General features: G+C 45.5%; 1 protein-coding gene across 21 annotated transcripts in view; it reads left to right on the top strand.

The window, feature by feature from the left end:
• Window positions 1-19,883, top strand: part of Eif4g3 (eukaryotic translation initiation factor 4 gamma 3) — a 212,377-nt gene that overhangs the window by 67,985 nt on the left and 124,509 nt on the right. Inside the window, exon 1 of one of the 21 annotated variants that reach the window (XM_029540028.1) lies at window positions 18,065-18,234. The exons of the other annotated variants lie outside the window; for them this stretch is intronic. The gene's annotated coding sequence lies outside the window, so the exon portion shown is untranslated. Of the gene's footprint in view, window positions 1-18,064; window positions 18,235-19,883 lie in introns of those variants that run through there. 21 annotated transcript variants of the gene reach the window in all.

Genomic DNA, 19,883 nt, shown 5'->3' on the forward strand with positions numbered 1-19,883 from the left:
CAGTTGGCAGAATCACGACTCAGAGCAGGAGGCAAATCATAGTCAGCTGCTGTGGGCAATCTGAAGCAGCCCAATACTCCACACCTAGGATTAAAATAAAAACATAGTCCTGTAATATTTCTATATTTTTAAAAAGAAACCAAGATTCCCAAATTTTCTCTACAGCTGTTACCCATATCTGGACAGAACAAGGTATGCCTGTCAGGGGATCTGGAGGGGGTTTGGAACCGCTATCAGGACTGCAGAAGCCAGAAGGCAAAGTCTCTTGCGGTGTTGGCTATGTGCATCCTCCATTGACAACAGTGTGCCAGCTGAGATGCTGAAGTATTTATGGAGCCAGATTCATTTTCCCATCATATGCAAACAGGGTGATTTTTGAGCTGAAAGGCAAGCAAGGGTAATTGGTAAATCAGGAGAGAGAGTGCCTCAGCTCCACAGCTGGTTCACAGCTCTTCAATTTCCAGGAAGTCAGGGCTTGCTAGGACTGCACGGTTTGCATTCAAGAAAGGATGTGTTCTGGCCCATGTCAGTTGTAAGGCCATAAGCACCATTCTTTTGCTGTTCCTCCAGCTCTCCTTAGATGCTAGAACACATGAACAGCCAGGAAGCCAGGAGTAGGCTGCTAGTTACTGCTCTGGTGTTTTTATCGTCTGTCTGTGAGATTGTACCTGATTGATTGGTGAGTTACCCAGTAAGTAAGCGTGTGTGTGTGTGTGTGTGTGTGTGTGTGTGTGTGTGTGTGTGTGAGAGAGAGAGAGAGAGAGAGAGAGAGAGCACTTGTGTGTGTGTTTGTGAGGTGGGGGAGAGAGCATGCGTGTGTGCGTATGTGTGTGTGTGAGGGAGAGGGAGATATTGCATGTGTAAGCGCATGCACATTTGCTCCAGGCAAGTGTATTCGCTAAGCTACTCCCCTCCCCAGTCCTCTGTTTACCATTTTGAAGCAGGGTCTCACTGAGCTGTTCGCCAGGTGTCATATGCCGCAGTTCTCCTGTTTTTGTCTCTCCAAGAGCAGAATTGAGAGGTTTTGCCACTAAGCCCAGCCTTTTTTTTTTTTTTTTTTTAAGATTTATTTATTTATTATATGTAAGTACATTGTAGCTGTCTTCAGACACTCCAGTAGAGGGCGTCAGATCTTGTTACGGATTAAGCCCAGCCTTTTATTTTTTATTATTAACACATCTAATGATTTAGTGGAAACTTTTGTATATTTAAAATTTTTCATTTTTATGAGGAAAACAAACTTACAATTTTATGACTTTGACAAGAAGTTTTTTTCCTAATCATATCTTTTCAAAATAGATGAATGTTAGATTTTCTTTAAAAAGGAAAACAAAGTAAAATTTGAAGTTTTTATATTTCATTTTATATTTCATTCATCTTTCTAAAAAATATTTTAAATATATGTGTTTGGGTGTTTGCCTTCACATCTGTGCACTTGTGTGTGTGCACCACATGTATACCTGGTGCTCAGGACGTCAGAAGAGGGGCTCAGATCCCCTGGAACTGGAGTCAGAGATGACTGTGAACCACCTGACTGGGTGCTGGGAACAGAACTTGCATCATTTGCAAGAGCACCAAGTGCTCCTAACTGCTGATATGTGTGATGTATGGAGGGAAGGCTGTGTAGAAGTCCGCTGGGGCATTGCAAGACTTCTGGCTGCTGCAGCACTGACAGCACACATGCTCTCTTGGTGCTGGCTGCTCTTTGCTTGTTTTTGATAATACGTTATCATACTGAAAAATATATTTGTTGGGGGTTGGGGATTTAGCTCAGTGTAGAGGGTTTGCCTAGTAAGCTGAAGGCCCTGGGTTTGGTCCTCAGCTCTGGAAAAAAAAAAAAAAAAAAGACCAAAAAAAATATTTGTTGACAAAATTTTTAAAAACTTTGCCTTTTTTTTGTTCTTGTTGCTTGAGCCTGGGTTTTGTGTAGCTCAAACTTGCTTGCAGTTTACCATTTAACTTAGGGGTGAGGCCTTGAACTCTTAAGGCCTCCTGTCTTGGTCTCTAATATGCTAGAATTACAGTATATCATCATGTTTGGCTAGAACAACTACAGTCAGCTGTCTTTGCCATTGTCATTAAATAAATGTCGTGCTGTCTTGGCTCTAGACTCTAACCCTAGCCCTTGGGGGCCAAGTTGGCAGGACCAGGCCAAGTTCCCTAAAAGAGAAGGAAAAAAAACCTGAATAGGTTATAAATACCTGAACAACCAAATGGCTTGCTTGTGGTATGATGCAGGATTGTGGTGTTATTTCTATTCGTGGTGGCTTTATGTGACAAGACTGGGAATTTCCACAGCCTGTCACCTTTTGCCTTTGTTGGCAGGGCACCTGCAGTTATTTATGAAGAAGGACTCTGAGTGAGTCCCTGTTAGTCCTGCCTCATCCGCCTTACCTGAACCAAGGGAGAGTAGCTTTTGGATGTTGACTTCATTGTGCTTTTCCTTGTATTGCACACAGCTGCAAAAATAGCCCAGGGATTAAACAAATTCCATGCTTGCTTTTAAGTGCTGTAGTTAAGAGTAGTGACTAAGTAGTCATTGCCTGGTTGCACACAGAGAGACCAAAGGGTCACTCTGCTCTGATGGAGACCTACACCGTCCACCCTGGTAGAACCCACATAGGAAATCTCAAAGTGTCACGTCGGTGTTGTTAGAAAATGAAGGGACTTTACAAGAGTCAAACTGATGGTGGTTTCATGGGCGTTCCTCGTTGTCTTTCTCCTGGGCCCGGATTTTGATTGGCGCTCCTCTTTTCACCTATGTTCTGTCAGGTCAAAGATCAGGTTTCTCTGGACACAACTGAACACTGCTTGAGTTTTATCCCCTTTTCTGTCCCTTGGTGTTCTGAGTAAGTTTTTAAAAGCGGTCTTCTTCCTTTCCCCTGCAGGTTTTCCTCAGTGGCCACCTATACTTCCCATAGAGCTGAGCAGCAGCTCAGCTAAGCGCTGCCCCATTCTAGAACTCTAGCGAGGCAGTCACATGCTTCAGATCTTTATTTTTGGACTCTGTTTCTGTTTTGTTTTTTTTATACTTCCAGACCTTGCTATTTCCTCAGATGTCCGCACGTACAGGTGGCTCTTGGGAAGGAGAATTACAAGTAGAGTTGTCTTTGTCTTTTGTTAAGAATGCCAGGCGGGGGACCAGGCAGCATGTGCTGCAGGTGCTCTGCCACTGAGCCCTGGAGCAGGGTGCATACAGAGAAAGGAGGACACAGCTGGATCACCCCAAGTGCTGTCCACCCTTTGCACGCAGGTGTGTGAGCAGGCTGCTGGGGTGGTCCGGTAGGACCATGGAGGAAGGGTCAGCAGAGGGAATGAGTACCACGGCCATACAGAGCACTGGTCTGAGGTTAATCCAGGTTTGCTGAGAGGAGAGAGTTTGCAGGGCTGTAAGAAGGAGTAAGGCAACTCAATAAAGGACTGTTGCCTTTATAAGGGAGCAAATAGGAAGGCAATTTGAAAGCTCGTGACCTGAGAAGAGCAGTGTGAAAAGAGCAGTATATAAACGCTGCTTTCCCCTCCCTTTTTATTTTCGAGACAGTTTCTCTGGGTAGCCCTGGCTGTCCTGGAACTCACTCTGTAGACCAGGCTGTCCTTGAACTCAGAAATCTGCCTGCCTCTGCCTCCTGAGTGGTGGGATTGAAGGCGTGTGGCCCCACTGCCCGGCTTCTCTTCCTTTCTTTTGAGACAGCTCCTTATGTAACTTAGGGCTATCTCTATGAAGAGACAGCGTGACCAAGTCACCTCCTAATGAAGGAAAACATTCAGTTGGGGCTGGCTTACAGTTTCAGGTTCAGTCCATTATCATGGTGGGAAACATGGCAGCGTCCAGGCAGACACAGTGCTGGAAAAGGAGCTGACAGTTCTACATCTTGATCCACAGGCAAGGAGCCTGGTTTCCAGGCAGCCCGGAGGGCACTAATCTGTACTAGGATTAACTTGAGCATACAGCCTCAAAGCCCATCCCTGTAGCAACACACTTCCTCCATCATCATCACTCCCCCTATGGGCTAGAACTAGTCAAACTGCCACAGATGGCCTCTCAGTCCTGGCCTCTAGGGTGCGAGGGTCGTTTCTAAGCTGTCCACTAGTCCATGGGTCACATTTGCTTTCCTTATATAGAGTAAGTCTCGGGCGGTTGAATTGTATCCTATGGATGACTACTATCTTACGTACGTACGTGTGTGTGTGTGTGTGTGTGTGTGTGTGTGTGTGTGTGTGTGAAGTTATGTTGATGAAACTGTGTCCAGTATTTTGTCAGACTTCACAGGTAAGAGAAGTTTGTTTGCTGCTCACTGTCCACAGCGCTGCATCCTTGGGCAGCACTGCACTCCATCTTCCTCAGGCCCTGCTACTTCTGATCATGTCTGAGGTTGCCCATCCTCTCAAGGACAGGCCACCATAGAGTTCATGTTGGCCTTCAGCAAATAACCCCATCTGTTAAGAAGCGTGTAGTTAACGAAACAAAACATGAGTTTAATCTATCAGCCAGATGCTTTAAATGAGGCTGCTGTCCTCTGGAGCATAATGCTGACAGAAGCAGCTAGGGAAGGGAGGGACAAGGGGCTGTGCCAAGACGGAAGTGTTTGGGGCATGCTCAGGATGCAGTTCAGGACCAACGTGCGAGGCCCAGTGTCATGGGGTGTCCTTCCCTGTCAGTTCTGGAGTTTGTATGAGTTCTCTGATACCGTTGCCTGTAACCCCAAGTTATTCATTAATGTGGAATGTGGAATGTCCACTTGGTACTTTTTGTTATTTTTCCTGATGTTGTTCGCTTAGTCTCAGAAGATGAATGACCTGGAGAAGGAAATGCTGTCCAGGCTGTAGTTCCCTGTGTTCGGGGCCTCTTCACTTGACTCTCTGTTCTTAGGGCGTCTGCTTAGGGAATGTGGTTGCTCAAGAGGCGTTTGTCAGCAGACTTCATTTTTGTTTGTTTGCCTGCTTGCTTGCTTGAGAGTTTTGCAGTATAACCCAAGCTGCCTAGTGCTGTCCATCCTCCTGCCTCATCCTTGCTAAGGCCGGGATTACAGGTGTGTGCCACTGTGCATCACGGTGCACATGCCTGAAGATTTTCTTCTTTTAGGAAGCTTGAGCAGGTTTACTGAGATGTATTTTGAGTTACCAAGCAGATAATTTATAGAAATTAGTATTTGAACACCAGTTTTCAGTAGCCACTCCCCTGCAGTGAGGGAGGTCAGCTGTCCAGTTGCCATGTTATGGAAGTGAGTAAAAGTTCTGACTGCTGTTAAGGGTTCGGAGAGGACTGCCAGGTTCACAGTGGAAATGGAGAAGGTGACTCAGAAGCCAGCTGGCTCATTTACATAACCATTTGGCAACCTTTAGAAAGGGAAGGAAGGCCTGGAAGCTAGTCCAGAAAGATCTGAGTAGGAAGGGCCAACCTGCAGGTATCACTCTTGTTTCTTGTAGGTTGAGAATGGTTATGACAACTTCAATTTCAATAAAAGCAGGTTAAATAAATCATTTGAAGACAAATGCCAAAGTAATAGAAAGAGGGAAGTTTCTTAGTATTTATATAAAAAATGAAATATCAAAAAGTTGGATGCATATACAAGGGATTTTTGTCTTCCACTTAGCTGGTCCTACCTAACTCTTAAAAGCTGTAAGGAATGAATGAAGACTTGTTGGAGAGTGGCTGGCTCTTTGAGAAGGATAACATCACACTGGACAGAAGGACCATGAGGACTCTCTAAGGAGTGCTCTATCTTTAAGGAGTCAGAAGGACAGATTCTAAAACACGTCGTCTTGCTCAGATTAGAGATGGGCGGTAGGCACGTGGACCTCTGGAGTCATTAAAGTAATTGTAACTAAAAGCTGTTCTTCCCAGGTGCCACAGCTTAAACTGTTCATGGCAGAGTACAGGCCCGTTTTTATGGGCAGTCTTGTACCAGATTGCCATTTCCAAGTTAAGAGCTGGTTGGTCAACACTGTAGGTGTCTAGGGGACCCTGTGACACAGGTGTGGTTATTTCTATCTTGGAGATTGAGAAGGAGTGATTTGACAGGTGGGTGAGCATCTTTAGAAAGCAGCCACATTAACACCCCCAGTTCCCAGCTTCTGTGTATTTTTTCTGGTGCTCAGAATTGAACTTAGTGGCCTCACCCACGTGAGGTAAGTGCTCTGCCACCAAGCCACATTCTCTACTTGCAGTTCCCAGTTTCCACTCTTCCTTATAGTCTCAGAGTTCACTAGCACATTTCTGTTCAGGTTCATTTTTAGATAAGCGAGTCTTTTAAAACTCATTCTGGAAACACAAGTACCATTCACAGTATGGTCTCTGAAATACCATTTCCAGGCTGGAGAAGATGACTCAGCAGTTAAGGACACTTGTTGCACTTCCTGGAGGTCAAAGTTCATGTCTCAGCACCCATGTCAGGTGTTTCACACCATCTGTAATTCAAGCTGCAGGCAATCTGACATCTTCTTTTGACCTGTGGGCTAAAGTATACACACTGTACCCATGTACGTACACACAGATACACACAAATTAAAAAGAAAAAAAAAAAAAAAAGAAAAATGTTTCACAATGTTTTAGCGTTGGGAAATGGCTCCATAGATAATTACTTGCTGTGCAAGCCATGAGGACTCCACTCTAACCCTTCTAGCCCTTTATTAAAAGCTGGGTGTGGTGGCATTATGTTTCAGGGTCTGGGTAGCAGGGACAGCAGGATCCTGGGACTCATTGGCCAGATGGCTTAACTATTCGGTGAAATCTGTGTTTGGTAAGAGACTCCATCCGAAGAAGTAAGAATGAGAACGATTGAGGATGGTAACCTGCACGTGCGCACGTGTGGGCTGCACACTCTACACACAGAATAGAAAAAGTAGGTTTTAGTTTTTAAGCAGTTAACATGAAACACCTTGCTAAACAGTGGGCTTTTTTTTTTTTTTTTTTTTTTTTTTTTAGAAAATTGCAAATAAAAAGTTTAATTTCAGAATCCAAGTTCGTCATTTATAAATACACTAAAGCATAGTCCACGCAAATTCAGACTGAGCCTACATACAGTATTTCAACAAAACATTTTTTTCTGAAAGGTCAGAGGCAAATGAGTGATTTTTTTTCACGCATAATATTTAACTGATTTGAAATGAGAAAATGAAAAACTTTTTTTTTTAGACATAAGCAAAAACTTTGGAGCCTGGTAAAGAGTCTGATAGCTGATACTTCATTTTGATATCCTTGGGATTCTATAATGTCCCAATGATGGTTGAGGCTTCCCTATCATAGGAAGAAAAAAAAATCTAAATGCCTAAGGCTTTTCTCATGACTAAACAGTGGGCTTTTATAATAACTTATCTGCACATGGATGGTGGTAGTGGTTCATGTTCTTTCGTCTCTTGGAGGCAGAGGCAGGCATATTTTTGAGTTTGAGGCCAGCCTGGTCTACAGAATTCCAGGACAGCCAGGGCTACACAGAGCAACCCTGATTGAAAAACCCAAAACAAGGGAAGAAGAGTTCTGAGACTCATAGAAGATTGTCTACTGTGACAATTGAATGGGCGGGAGCCCTGGCTGCAGGTAGTTTTGATGAAAGTGATCCAGAAACTAAATAAAGATGGACAACAGGAAGAAAGTGGCCCAGGTGAGAGAGGGGGTATCAGAGAGGGTGCAGGCAGTGTTGGTCTAGCCCAGGCCCTGGCAAAGGGACGCTGTCAACATCTTTGGGTGCCCGTGGGCTCAGTGAACCAGCAGGCTTGTCTGCTTGTACCTGATGTTTGCTAGTGAGAAGTAAGTGTGTTCCTTTGTAGGCTGTGCTAACCCTTGACCACTGTTGTTAGTTACTGTTGTGACACTATGAAGCCCCTTAGGCATAACTGTGGGCATTCACCGTGGCCCAGGGAAAACCATGGCTTGGGTCTGGCCTGGGTGACTATGATGTGTGCCCAGGCTTGCTGAGGAAGGGTAGGAAGTGCCTTTGCTGCTCTGTGCTAGAAGCGAGCTTATTGAAGAGCAAGCATAGCCCTGTGCTCGAGACACAATCCATTTCCAGAATTGTGTCAACAAATAAGCACCCACAGAAACACGGTGGTGCTTCGAGGCGGGGATGCTGTCCCACCTAACAGAGCGGTTAAGGAAATGCAACACTAGAGATAAAGCTTTTCTGTTTGCTTTATTTTTTTACTATGGTACAATATTTCAGGTTTTAGAATATGGTGAAATCCATTTGCTTTCAACATTATCGCATTCTAGGATTCTGTTGATAATAGTAAATATTTTGACTTGGGTTGCTGAGGGTGACAAGAGGAGCTGGGTGGTAATAAGCGACTAGAACTGTGTCAGTGTGCTGAGGACAGTGCTCATTAGCTATGGGAAGGTCACAGGGAGAGTGACTGGATGGCTTTAATGCAGACTAAATGCATACTGTGCCTTAAGTGGTTTAATTGCCTAAAGCATTCACTCAGAGCTCCCACAAGCCACAGTTAAGGAGAATAGTATTTGTGGCAGATAGCATTTAAGACATAGCCCTTCACGTTTGTACAGTGTTCCTGGTGTCGTAAAGCAGCTTCATTCAGCAACAAAAAAAACCTCTCCACTGGGGCCCTGTTAGGAAGCCCCGAGAGAAGCAGAACGCTGCATTTTGTAAACGTCGTGGGGAGAATTTCTTCAGTTAGATAACTAAAAAGAGATTGGTTACACGTCTTGCTGGATTCTCTGTGGGCTGGGGAGCCCTCCAGCACAGCCAGTATGTAAGGGTTTGCCTCGGCGCCTTGTGTGCTGGTGCAGGCTTGTAATGCCAGCACTTGAAACAGTTGTCCTGAGTTTGGGACCCACTGGGGCTAAGTGGTGAGTCCCTGCCTTTTAAACAAACAAGCAAGCAAGCAAGCAAACAAGCGTTTTGTATCTAAAAGGAAGGCTCAGTCAATGCTTTACTAAGTCATTTTCCCAGCACATCATATAAACCATAATGAACGTGGCCAGGTCTGATGCTTCACACCTTTGATCCCAGTACTTGGGTGGTAGAGGGCGCCCAGATCTTTGTAAGTTCAAGGTCAGTTTGAGTGTTGGAATTAAAGCCAGTGGTATTGAATTTCAGCAGCAGATTTTTAGGGCCTCAAGTTTTATGATACTTTATTTTTTGCTAAAAGTCCATTAGTGTGGCTCTCGCTGTAGTTACTATACTCTGTTTCATAGTATATTTTTAAGTGTTTGTTTGCATGCATGGTGTATGCATATATATGGTCATAAAAGGTCAGAGGAAACATTTTGTTTTGTTTCTGTGTAGCCCTGGCTGTCCTGGAACTCACTCTGTAGACCAGGCTGGCCTCGAACTCAGAAATTCGCCTGCTTCTGCCTCCCAAGTGCTGGGATTAAAGGCGTGAGCCACCACTGCCCGGCTAGTCAGAGGAAACTTTATGGACTTAGTCCTGCCCTTTCACCTGTGTGTGGTTTCTGGGAATGGAACCCAGCCTGTCAGGCTTGCTAGCAAGCGTCTTCCCCACTGTGGCTATGATGGTCTTTAAAACAATCACCAAACTCAAACTCGCTCTTTAGGCAAGACCGCGTACAGATAGCGCATTAGAAATCCATAAAGTCAGGCTGGAGAGATGACACAGTGGCTAAGAGCAAAGACTGCTCTTGTAGAGGTCCTAAGTTCAGTTCCTAGTAACCACACAGTGTATCACAACCATCTGTAATGGGATCTGATGCCCTCTTCTGGTGTGTCTGAAAAATTCATAGTCTCTCAGTAAGTCATTAAAGTTAGTGACCTTGGCATGTCTTGAAACACAAGGTGGTTAATTGGGGAGCCTTCCCTAGAACACTCGGCGGCCTCTCGGTTGGGTTCAGAGTGTAGCTAGTGGGCTTCTGTTCTCTGCCTCTGTCAGTCAGTCCGTCCTCAGGCTGCTCCCGTGGAGTTACAGTTAGTCCATAGCTAAGCAGGTAATCAGCTTCCGCAGATATATATAGGCTTCTCTTTTCTGAGGCGTGGGGGTGCACTGCACGTGGGGAGGCCAGAGGTTGTCTGTGGAGTTGCTTCTGAAGGGCGGAAACAAGGTTCCTCCAAGGCTGAACATTCAGAGCTGAGTGGCCGTCCTTGGTTACGTTAGTTACTTTTTGGTGTTTGAAACTGTGAGTTCTTTATATTATGGCCTGTTAGTCCCTTCTGATGCCTTACAGATTTTCTCCAGGGCTGTGGGCTGGACTCCCACGGGGCCATTGTGTGCAGAGGCCTTCTCCTCGGTGCTCTCGGGCCTTGCTGTTACTTTTGGAGCAGTGACGGCCATTTTCAGAAGGTTTGCTCTGTACCAGTGTCTTAAAGTGGCTTTGTCCCCTAGTAGTTTCAGAGTGGCAAAGTTTGACCCAGCTTTGATTTAGCTTTTGTGCATGGTACGAGGTAGAGAGGTAGACACCCGTCTTCATCCTTTTCTGGGTAGGTGCACGGTGGCAGTGGGCCCACTCCAAGTCTGCGTGGCTCCTCACTGTGCAGCACAGACACTTCAGGCTTGCACATTTCTGCTTCAGTCAGCACTGGCTTTGAAAACACCGCCCCTTCCTCTTGGAGTGGTCTGGGTACCCTTTCCAGAATGTTCTCCTGTGGATTTGTCAGTGGGCTTGTTATTACAGTAGCACTACTCTGATTTAGTTTTTGTAGATCTGTGATAAATTGCAAGCAGAGGAGTGTGACTACCCAGCTTAGTTCTTTTAATGGCTCTTTCTGCTGTTTGGAGTCCTTGGAGGCCATCCCAGCACTCAGATGAGCTTTCTGTTTCTAGAGGGCTTTGATGGCAAATGTGCTGAGCCTAGGCTAGCATTGAGGTCTGATTATAGGCAGCATTTTCTGTTCTCCGTGGCTTCCGTGGCTTCCGTGGCAACCTCGTAGTTTTACTTGTGAATCTTTGGCTGTTGGAGTTTGGTCACCACTTAGGAATCTTATCTTTATAAATACTTTGTAAACGAAACTTTCTGTCTTTCTCTTCAGATACTTGGATCTCCACATTGGTTTTGTATGTTGACTTTGTATCCTACTCTACTGAAATCTTAGTTCTGATATTTTGTGTGGCGTCTCTGTGTTTGGGAGTGGGGGGATAGGGAGATGCCCTGAGGTGGGCCTTTACCTCATCTGTCTGTGTTGGCCACCAAACTCAGGGCTTTTATTACAGTAATAAACTGTAATAAACTGCAATGTAGCACAGCCTTTCCAAGGTTTTCTGCAGTGCTGGGAAAATAAATTTATGTTGTCTTGTTTTTCTGTGAGATTTAAAAAAATGTCCTTTTCTTTTCTCTGGGGTGGGGGTGGGGGTGGGGGTGGGGGGGGCAGGATCCTTCTCTCTCCTGAGCTTCAGGAAAAGTGCTTAGACTTCTCCAGTGAGTGTGATGTGTGTTGTGCTTGGGGCTTGTAGTGTGCTGAGGTGGTTTCTAGTCCTCGTTCCCTGAGCTTTTCAATTGAATGTGAGAATGTGTGGTCCTTTGTAAAGGGTTTTGGTTCGAGTCAGCTTGTACACCCAAGTGCAGGTCCTGCTCAGGCCAGAAGAGGGAGGGATCAGGTCCCCTGGAGCCACCATATCCGGGTGTTTGGGACTGAATTCAGGTCCTCTGAAATAGCACAGTAGCTCTCCAGCCCTGTCAGTTTTTACACAGTGGATTGATTTTGTGCACTGTATTTTAAGCTTCACCACCAGTACATGGGATTCTTTCTGGAATACAGGAATGACTCAATATTGAAAACTGATCATGACAACCTGTCCCATGAGCATAAAGTGACAGTGATCAGTTCAGCTGACACAGAAACTCTTCCCAGCGCCCAGTGCCCTGCTCTGACAGGAACACTCAGTTAACCCAAAGTAGAAGGAAACCACCTCAACAGAGTTGAAGGAAGCCTCATTCGGAAGCTCCACAGTGAGTGTCTCCCTTAATGATGAATCTGTACTGTCAGGTTGTGTATCAACTTGACATACGCTCGAGTCATCAGAGGAGGAGGAGGAGGAGTCTCTGAGAAAATGCCACCATGAGGTTTTTTTTTCTCAGTTAGTGATCAGTGGGGGAGGGCCCAGCCTTTTGTGAGTGGTGCCATCCCTGGGCTGGTGGTCCTGTACTCTGTAAGAAAGCAGGCTGAGCCATCCACGAGGATGCAGGGCAGTAAGGAGTGCCCCTCCATGGCCCCTGCATCAGCTCCAGCTTCCAGGATCCTGTCCTGGCTTCCTTAGATGGGAATGCCACGGAAGTGTAAGCCGAATTAACCCTTTCCTCCCAACTAGCCTTGGTGTTTCACCTCCGCAGCAGAAACCCTAATTAAGCAGCTAAAGAGTAGGAACAGGATGTCTACAGTCACCTCAGATTTTATCTCTTAAAAAACAATTCATAGACTGGGTGTGGTGACAGTTGTCTTTAATCCCAGCACTGAAGAGCCAGAAACAAGCAAACAGATCTCCGTGAGTTCAAGGCCAGCCTGGTCTATTTAATGAGTTCCAGGAGAGCTACAGAAAGAAACCATGCCTCAAAAAAGAAAACAAAAACAAACAAAATTCATAGAGATTTTTGTATCATTAAAGTAGCTGTGTACCCAACAGGAAATTATCTCAGTATTCAAGGAATGTGTGCCCCATTCTTTGACATCATCTGTCTTTCTACTTCATCGTAATGGTTTTTCATGTTTTCGGTTTTTCGAGACAGGGTTTCTCTGTGTAACCCTGGTGGTCTTGGAATTCACTCTGTAGACCAGGCTAGCCTTCAGTTCAGAAATCTGCCTGCCTCTGCCTCCTGAGTGCTGGGATTAAAGGCGCGCACCACTACGACCGGCTTCATCATAGTGCTTTAATGAATGTATGTACATGGCCTATAGTCTGTGTCTGGAGGGCAGAGGACAATTTGTAGGGGTCAGTATTCTCCAGTGTCCATCTGCGTTGCCACCTCATCTTACTTTAAAGATTTTTTTCTTTTGCCTAAGTAACGACCCCCCCCCACACACACACACAATGTATAGTTATTTGGTCTTGATCTAAAGTGATGTTTTCTCTCCTAAAAAAGACTGGGTTTATGTCTCTGAGTAGTAGCTCGCTCTGCTTGACTTGTCTCTGTATGGTTCCCACTACCTAGTTTGTTTTTTGTTTTTTTGACAGTTACAGTTTAATGTAATATGAATAAATGTATTCTTTACACTTAAAAATCCAGCTCAGAGAAGGTGTCTATAGAGAAGGACTCAAGCAAGAATAAATGTGTGTTCTGGAGAAACAAACTAATGTGGCTGGATAGAGGCCCCAAGGGCGACAGTCTGCAGTGTCCTGGGCCCAGCGCTGTATTCTTGGCCATTCTGTCCTGTGCTCCCCGCACGAGTGCTAGAGCGTGCTAGAGCGTGCTTGGTGTCTTGCTGCTTTCACACTTTGGTCTTAGCTTGTGGTGCATGAGTGTGTTTATATGTATGCACGCACACAGTTGTGGGCATTAGCTCTCTCATTCTACTGTGGGTTCTGGCGACCAGACGCAGGTTGTCAGCAAGCACCTTTGCCTGTTCGACCATCCTAGCTCTCCTTAGTGTGTTATTTATCCTCTTCACCTTTGCCCAGGTTCACTGCAGGCACCACACTTGAGCCTTTAGCTGAGTCTTACTGCTTTTGGGTAACAGTTGCCTCGTTAAACACATCCGAGGACAGCGCTGCTTCACTGAGCTTCTTCTGTTTTAGGATTTTAGTCTGGCCCTAAAACTTTGTTCTTCTACCTCACGTCATTCTGACTGTGGCATGTCCTGTCCAGCTCCTGTCCAATGCCCTGTGCAGCCCACCCTCCGCCCCTGTTAGTTACAACTTAGGTGGCATGCTCTCCTGTGTCAGGAATGTGTTCTGTGATGATCTTTGTTGTGTGTCCCCGCGATGCTGCTCCCTTCCCTAATGATGGGCAGGAAGGTCTTGCTAAGTAGTCACTGTTGGACCTGCCTGGAAACCTCCAGTGATGTTCTCACCTTTGGACATTCTTGCTACTTCTCCATATGTCCTCCACAATCGGCTTTTTCTAGGTGTTTAATGACTTGTGAATCAGTTGTGCAGCTGATACACCCCGTCCCTCTGTCTCACTGAGCTCAGCAACCAACCAGAATTCTATATATTGCTAGATTGCTTCTCTTACTCTGACCTGAGGAAAAAGACTTCAGGAACCAAATACTGACAACTGGTGATGAATAGCATCTTCATGGGAAAGGGAAGCAGCTTTGCTTTAGAGCAATCCCTTAGGGATGAGTTTGTCATGTGCAGATGAACAGGCCTGGTACTTGCCTCCCTGGTGGATAGGGTGTGGCCATGTTAAGGAGTATTGCCAGCCTGGCAGGCTGCTAGTTTCTATATCACTAAGAACTTGATGAATAGGTTAGGTTGGGGGCAGAGCCCTGATGTGCTTAAGCTGGTCTCAATCATAAATGATAGGTAGGAAACTGACTTAGTGGTGGCAATGGGGAAAGCAGCAGAAAGTTAGGTATGGTAGTTGTGGAGAGCCAGGGGTAGGTGACTCAGCTCTTCTCTGGGCCTGCTCATGTGATGTCTGTTTATCCACAGGGTGAGTTCTCTAGGAGTCACATTACACAGCAGGCAATGTTGGCTTAGCCTGCTCAGCCATGGTCTAAATATAACTTGTGTGGGTATTGTTTTGTTTTTTAATATTTTGTTCAGTTTTGCAAGATGGGAGTCATATTGGAGACCCAGTGTTGAGTGCTTTCCTTTATAAATGATTTTTTCTTGCTCCTATACTGTTGCTCTACTGTTAGCATTGTGATGGGATATTTAAGTACAGAAGAGCAGTGGGAGATGGCGGTCATATTCTCTAAAGGCAATTTGGGAAGTACCTTGTCATGTTTCCTACTCAGACGGTCTCTTAGTGCAATCACTGATGCAACCTTGTGGAGAAGTGCATATATGTTGTTGCTATTGAATCCTGTGAATCTTGGGGTTCTCCCTTGTGCAGAGAGTTTCTGAGCCATGCGCTGAGTGTTCAGCGTGTCCACCATGATCACAGTGCCTTTGAGGGCAGGAGCTCTGAGCAGCCCGAGCTCCTAATCACACTTGCATATTCGTCTGGGAAACAAGGAGTTGTCGTGGTTGACACTTCTTCTTGACACTTGGGTGCTTCTGCTCTTGGAGGGTCAGCATAAGCACCCTGCTAACATGAGTCCTGTGTTGTCCTGAAGGGCAGAGGATGCCTGGGTTCCTTAAGAAGGAAGCGGAGTGTCCTGGTTGCCTAGCGCTTGACTGACTGGCTGTTGGCGCACTGTGCTAGGCTGCTTGCTTACACCATGCACAGTGCCTGGTGCTGATGAAAAGACAGCACACCAAGAACTGTGTGCACTTGCATTTCGAGAGTTATTATTATTTTACTTAGAGACAGGAATCTCTTTATGTATCCGTGCTTGGCCTGGAACTCACTATGTATATCAGGCTGGCCTTGAATTCACAGAGATCTACCTGCTTTTGCCTCCTTCGATCTGGGATTAGCAGTGTGTGCTGCCACACCCAGTTCATTTCCTGTTTTAGAAGATTGTTAGTCAGAGCTGAGGAGCTGTGTCCCTGCATCACATGGTTAGACTACCCAATGTGACTTGTGCCGCAGCACTTCTTAATTCAGTCCTTAGGAATTGCGTGCTAGCCTAGAATGGCGTTTTTATTTCATGTCTGGGATTGATTTCACATAAGTGGGACCTGACTTGGACCCTATTCGAAAGGTGCCTCTGGTTTAGATGTGGTCCCATATATACTCCTTTTTAATCAATGGATCACATATTGGTCTTATTGGATTATTAAAATATCTGACCCTGGGGAAATAAGATGGTAGCTCAATAGATAAAGTGCTTGCTGCCAAGCCTGATATCTTAAGTTGAATCCCACACCCACATGGTAGACAGAACGCTGCAGTTTACCTCTGAGCCCCTGCGGGCTGTGGTGTACACAGGGGCACACATGTAATACATACAAAGTTTTTTTAAAGGTTCTAAAAAATGTCTAAGGTTCAACATTGTGCCCAATTAATTTTTTGTTTCAAATAACAAATAATAAAGCTTCAGGTTGTCTCAGGTGTTGTGCAGTTATTCAGATTTGAGGACAGGAAGGGAGATTCCAGTTCTAGCTTCAGCAAACTTCTCTTGCCACACCAACTGTCATGTGAAGACCATGGACTCCTTGAGTCCTTTAAGTGTCTGTGGCGTTCCCTGTTGGCAGAAGGGGCATTTTGATTTTCCTTTCAAATGATACTTCTTGCTTGTAAAATGAGAAAAGATTTGCTCTCTACAATGGGAAAATAGTGTCTCTTGCCTGAATTCTGTCCTTGCAGGTGAAAGCTAAGAGCTCTTCCTGAGCTGTTCCTTGATAGTAACAGAGATTGTTTCTGTGGGGTTGTGATGGAACCCAAGGCTTGAGGTTTCTGGCAGGCCTCTGCCATTAGAGATGGGCCCAGTGTCTTTCTTCCCAAACTCTGCTTTTCTAGTTTCTAGATTCAGACAAGGTTGCTCAGACTAACCTTAAAGTCATTTCATGGTCTTTAACTTAGGACTCACCTCCCCGTAAATATGTTTCTATATGCCATGGTGCTGATGTGTGTGTGTGTCACACACACACACACACACACACACACACACACACACACACCTAGCTCTTTTAAGATTAACTATCTCACCAGACATGGGGTGCACACGTTTAATCCCCGTACTCGGAGGCAGAGGCAGGCAGGTGACTAAGTGTGAAGCCAGCCTGGTGAGTTCTAGAACGGTACGGGCTGCATGGATATCCCCCACTCAAAACCAAACCCAAAACAAACACTTAGGAAATGTAGAATGTTTCATTTGAGCTTGGTGAAATGTGAATTTTGTCTGTAGACTGCATCCCTAGAAATGCATTTTCAGGTCTAGGAGTTCAGTGCTGTGAAGACTGGGTATTACCCAACAGCCCTTGGCAAGTCAGCAGCGCGGCTGCCTAGTCCTATTGTGAGTGTTCTCATGCACAACAGTATTGGGCTTTCGTATTATTTACTTAGGGTGACAAATTGCCTTAAAACCGAGAAATGATGTTTTATTTCCAAGTTACATTTGAAGTGCAGTGGGTGCTCTCTGAGTGCTTTCTGTCATCGTTGTTTTTGTCACCTAAATTTATTGTTTTCCATTATAAAAGTAGAAAACCCAAGCCGGGCAATGGTGGCGCACACCTTTGATTGCAGCGCTTAGGAGGCCGAGTTTGCGGCCAGCCTGGGCTACACAGAGAGACCGTGTCAGGGGAGGGAGTAGAAATCCATCTTAGTCCCATGTGTGGGTTCCATGTGTCTGTGTCTGAAGTGATTGTAACTCGTATGCAGTTCCCCTCTTCTTTTTTTTTTTTTTTTTTTTTTTAAAAAGCTTTGTCCCTTTTTTTTATTTTTTAAATATTTATTTATTTATTATATGTAAGTACACTGTAGCTGTCTTCAGACATTCCAGAAGAGGGAGTCAGATCTCGTTACAGATGGTTGTGAGCCACCATGTGGTTGCTGGGATTTGAACTCAGGACCTTCGGAAGAGCAATCGGGTGATCTTATTCGCTGAGCCATCTCACCAGCCCAGTTCCCCTCTTCTTATCTGCCAGTGGAATTCACCCCCAAACCTCAGATTCTGTTTGTCAAAATCTTAAAATAATTACCACACACTTAAGAGTTTTGTGTAAGTGACTGAGGACTTGTGTGGCCGGCCTGCCTTCAGCTTGCATTTTGTTGGCAGTTATCTAAGCGAGCACCAAAGTTGAGTGAAACGTGAAGCTAAGGAAAATCTGAGCAGTCCTCTGGAGGGACAGTGGACTAGGGTCACTGTCCACAGCAAGTATGTCTGTGCAGTCCTTCTTGGAGGATGGAATCATTGTTATGGCTCTGATGTGTAGCACCTCTTCTTTTCCGTAGTGTAGCACCAGATATTAAGTCTGAGGGCCTTGTGGGTGCTAGGCAGTTGTCTTACACTGAGTTTGAACCTGTGAACTTCCTCTCTGCCAGCTTTTCGAGTCATTATATATCAGTAATTCTTCAAATGATACTTCACTGATCTGTCCCTAGCCAGGCTTCCACTGGCACCGGCAAGCTGAGTCAGCATGTAAGGGATTTGCTACCAAGCCTGAAGGACCAGAGTGCCACACACACGGGGAAAGAGAACCAAGTTCTGACCACCACATTACGCAGTGACACAGGACCACATTTGGGAGGAGCACTCACACCCTACAGTAATGAAACCTGATTGAAAAATCAAAAGGCTGCTTTGGAGATGACGTGAGAGGTCCGGTGGTGGAGAGCAGGTATTATTACTCTTGCATAGCATCCAAGGTTCAGTTCCCAGGACCCACACTGGGTGGTTCACCACTGTCCATAACTCTAGCTGCAGGGAGTCCAACACCCTCTGCTAGACTCTGCAGTTACCAGACTCTCACAAGCATATACCACACATGGGCCCATTCTCACACAGTGAAAACAAAAAGACTATTGAAAAGGGCTCTCTGAAGAAACTGGATTAATCATTCACATGGAGGACGTGAATAAGGGCTACAGAGGCTTCCTTTCCTTCTACTGCTCAGAGCACAACAGAAGGACAAGTGCCCAGGGAGACAGATGTTGGCAGAATTCCTTTAGCCTGCGCCATTGACAAACACCACCATGTTACTGAGGGTGCAGTAGCTTATGTTGAAACAGAACAGTTGTGTGCCTGTTCCAGACATTGCTTTGTATGTATGCCTGTACCAGACTATGTGAGTGTGTGTGTGAGTGTGTGTGCACGCGTGCATGTGTGTGCCTTTACTAGATCCTCTGCATGCAGCTGTTTGTCTCTGTGTGCCTATAGCAGGCCCTGTGCCCTGTGCTCTGTGTGTGTGTGTGTGTGCTCTGTGTGTCTGTGCCTGCACTGGACATCGTGCTTTCCACTTACACAAAGCTGCCGTGGATGCAGTAGGGATTGGCTCTTTACATGCATTCAGTGTAAATATTTAATAAGGAGAAGCATTTGGATTTTTTAAAAGATATGTTTAGATGGTTGTTGTCATAAGAAGTATGTGCCGTGGCGGGGACCGGTGGCTGGTCCATGCCAAGATGTACCCCTAGGAAATTATGCTGTGCAACAGAGGGAGCCAAGTGGATATGGAGATGGTTAGACAGACAGAGCAGAGAGGTCACTAAGAGAAAGAGCTGGGGTGGCCTGCAGACCTTTTTATCCACTGTATATACCTGGCACACCTGGTGGCGCTGGCAGGTGACATGAAAAGCACATTAAAAGCAACATAGACAGGACAGTTCCTTTGGCTAGATGTGTGCCATTACTTCTGAATAAAAACACCTCAGGCCCAAACATTGATTCATTTTCTTCTCTTCCGTTGGCTTTGTGTGGCCTTTGTTGGCCACTGTGTTGAAGACATTATTAAAATGTTGACTGGTATCAATATCTTTCCAGCATGCTCCATGAAAAGGCAGTGGGCTCCTTTTCTGTTGCGGCCCAGCAGTTGTGAGAACAGTGTGCTGACCGAGTGTGAGGCCGAGCAGCAAGGTCTCATGCTTACACACGGCCTCTGCGGCTTGAGACGGCCTTTGCTGTTGTTCAGGTTGTCCTCAAACTTCCAACTGTGTCACCTCTACCCTATGTGCGGGGTTTAAGGTTTCACCACCATGACAGATTTGATGCTCTATTTTCAAACGTGAGAAGAAACATTTTTTATCAGTATTAGCCAAAATTGATATCCACATGTATTTTTAAAAAGTTGATATAGTCAAGCCATTCAGTGTAGTCATTAAAAAAAAAAAAGAATTTTTGGTAAGATAAAAGGTGAACCTGAGGGCTGGTGAGATGGCTCAGTGGGTAAGAGCACCGACTGCTCTTCCGAAGGTCTGGAGTTCAAATCCCAGCAACCACATGGTGGCTCACAACCATCCGTAACAAGATCTGACGCCCTCTTCTGGAGTG

The sequence above is a fragment of the Mus pahari genome, chromosome 6 (assembly GCF_900095145.1).
Source record: "Mus pahari chromosome 6, PAHARI_EIJ_v1.1, whole genome shotgun sequence".
In the NCBI taxonomy this organism is placed as follows: Eukaryota; Metazoa; Chordata; class Mammalia; order Rodentia; family Muridae; genus Mus; species Mus pahari.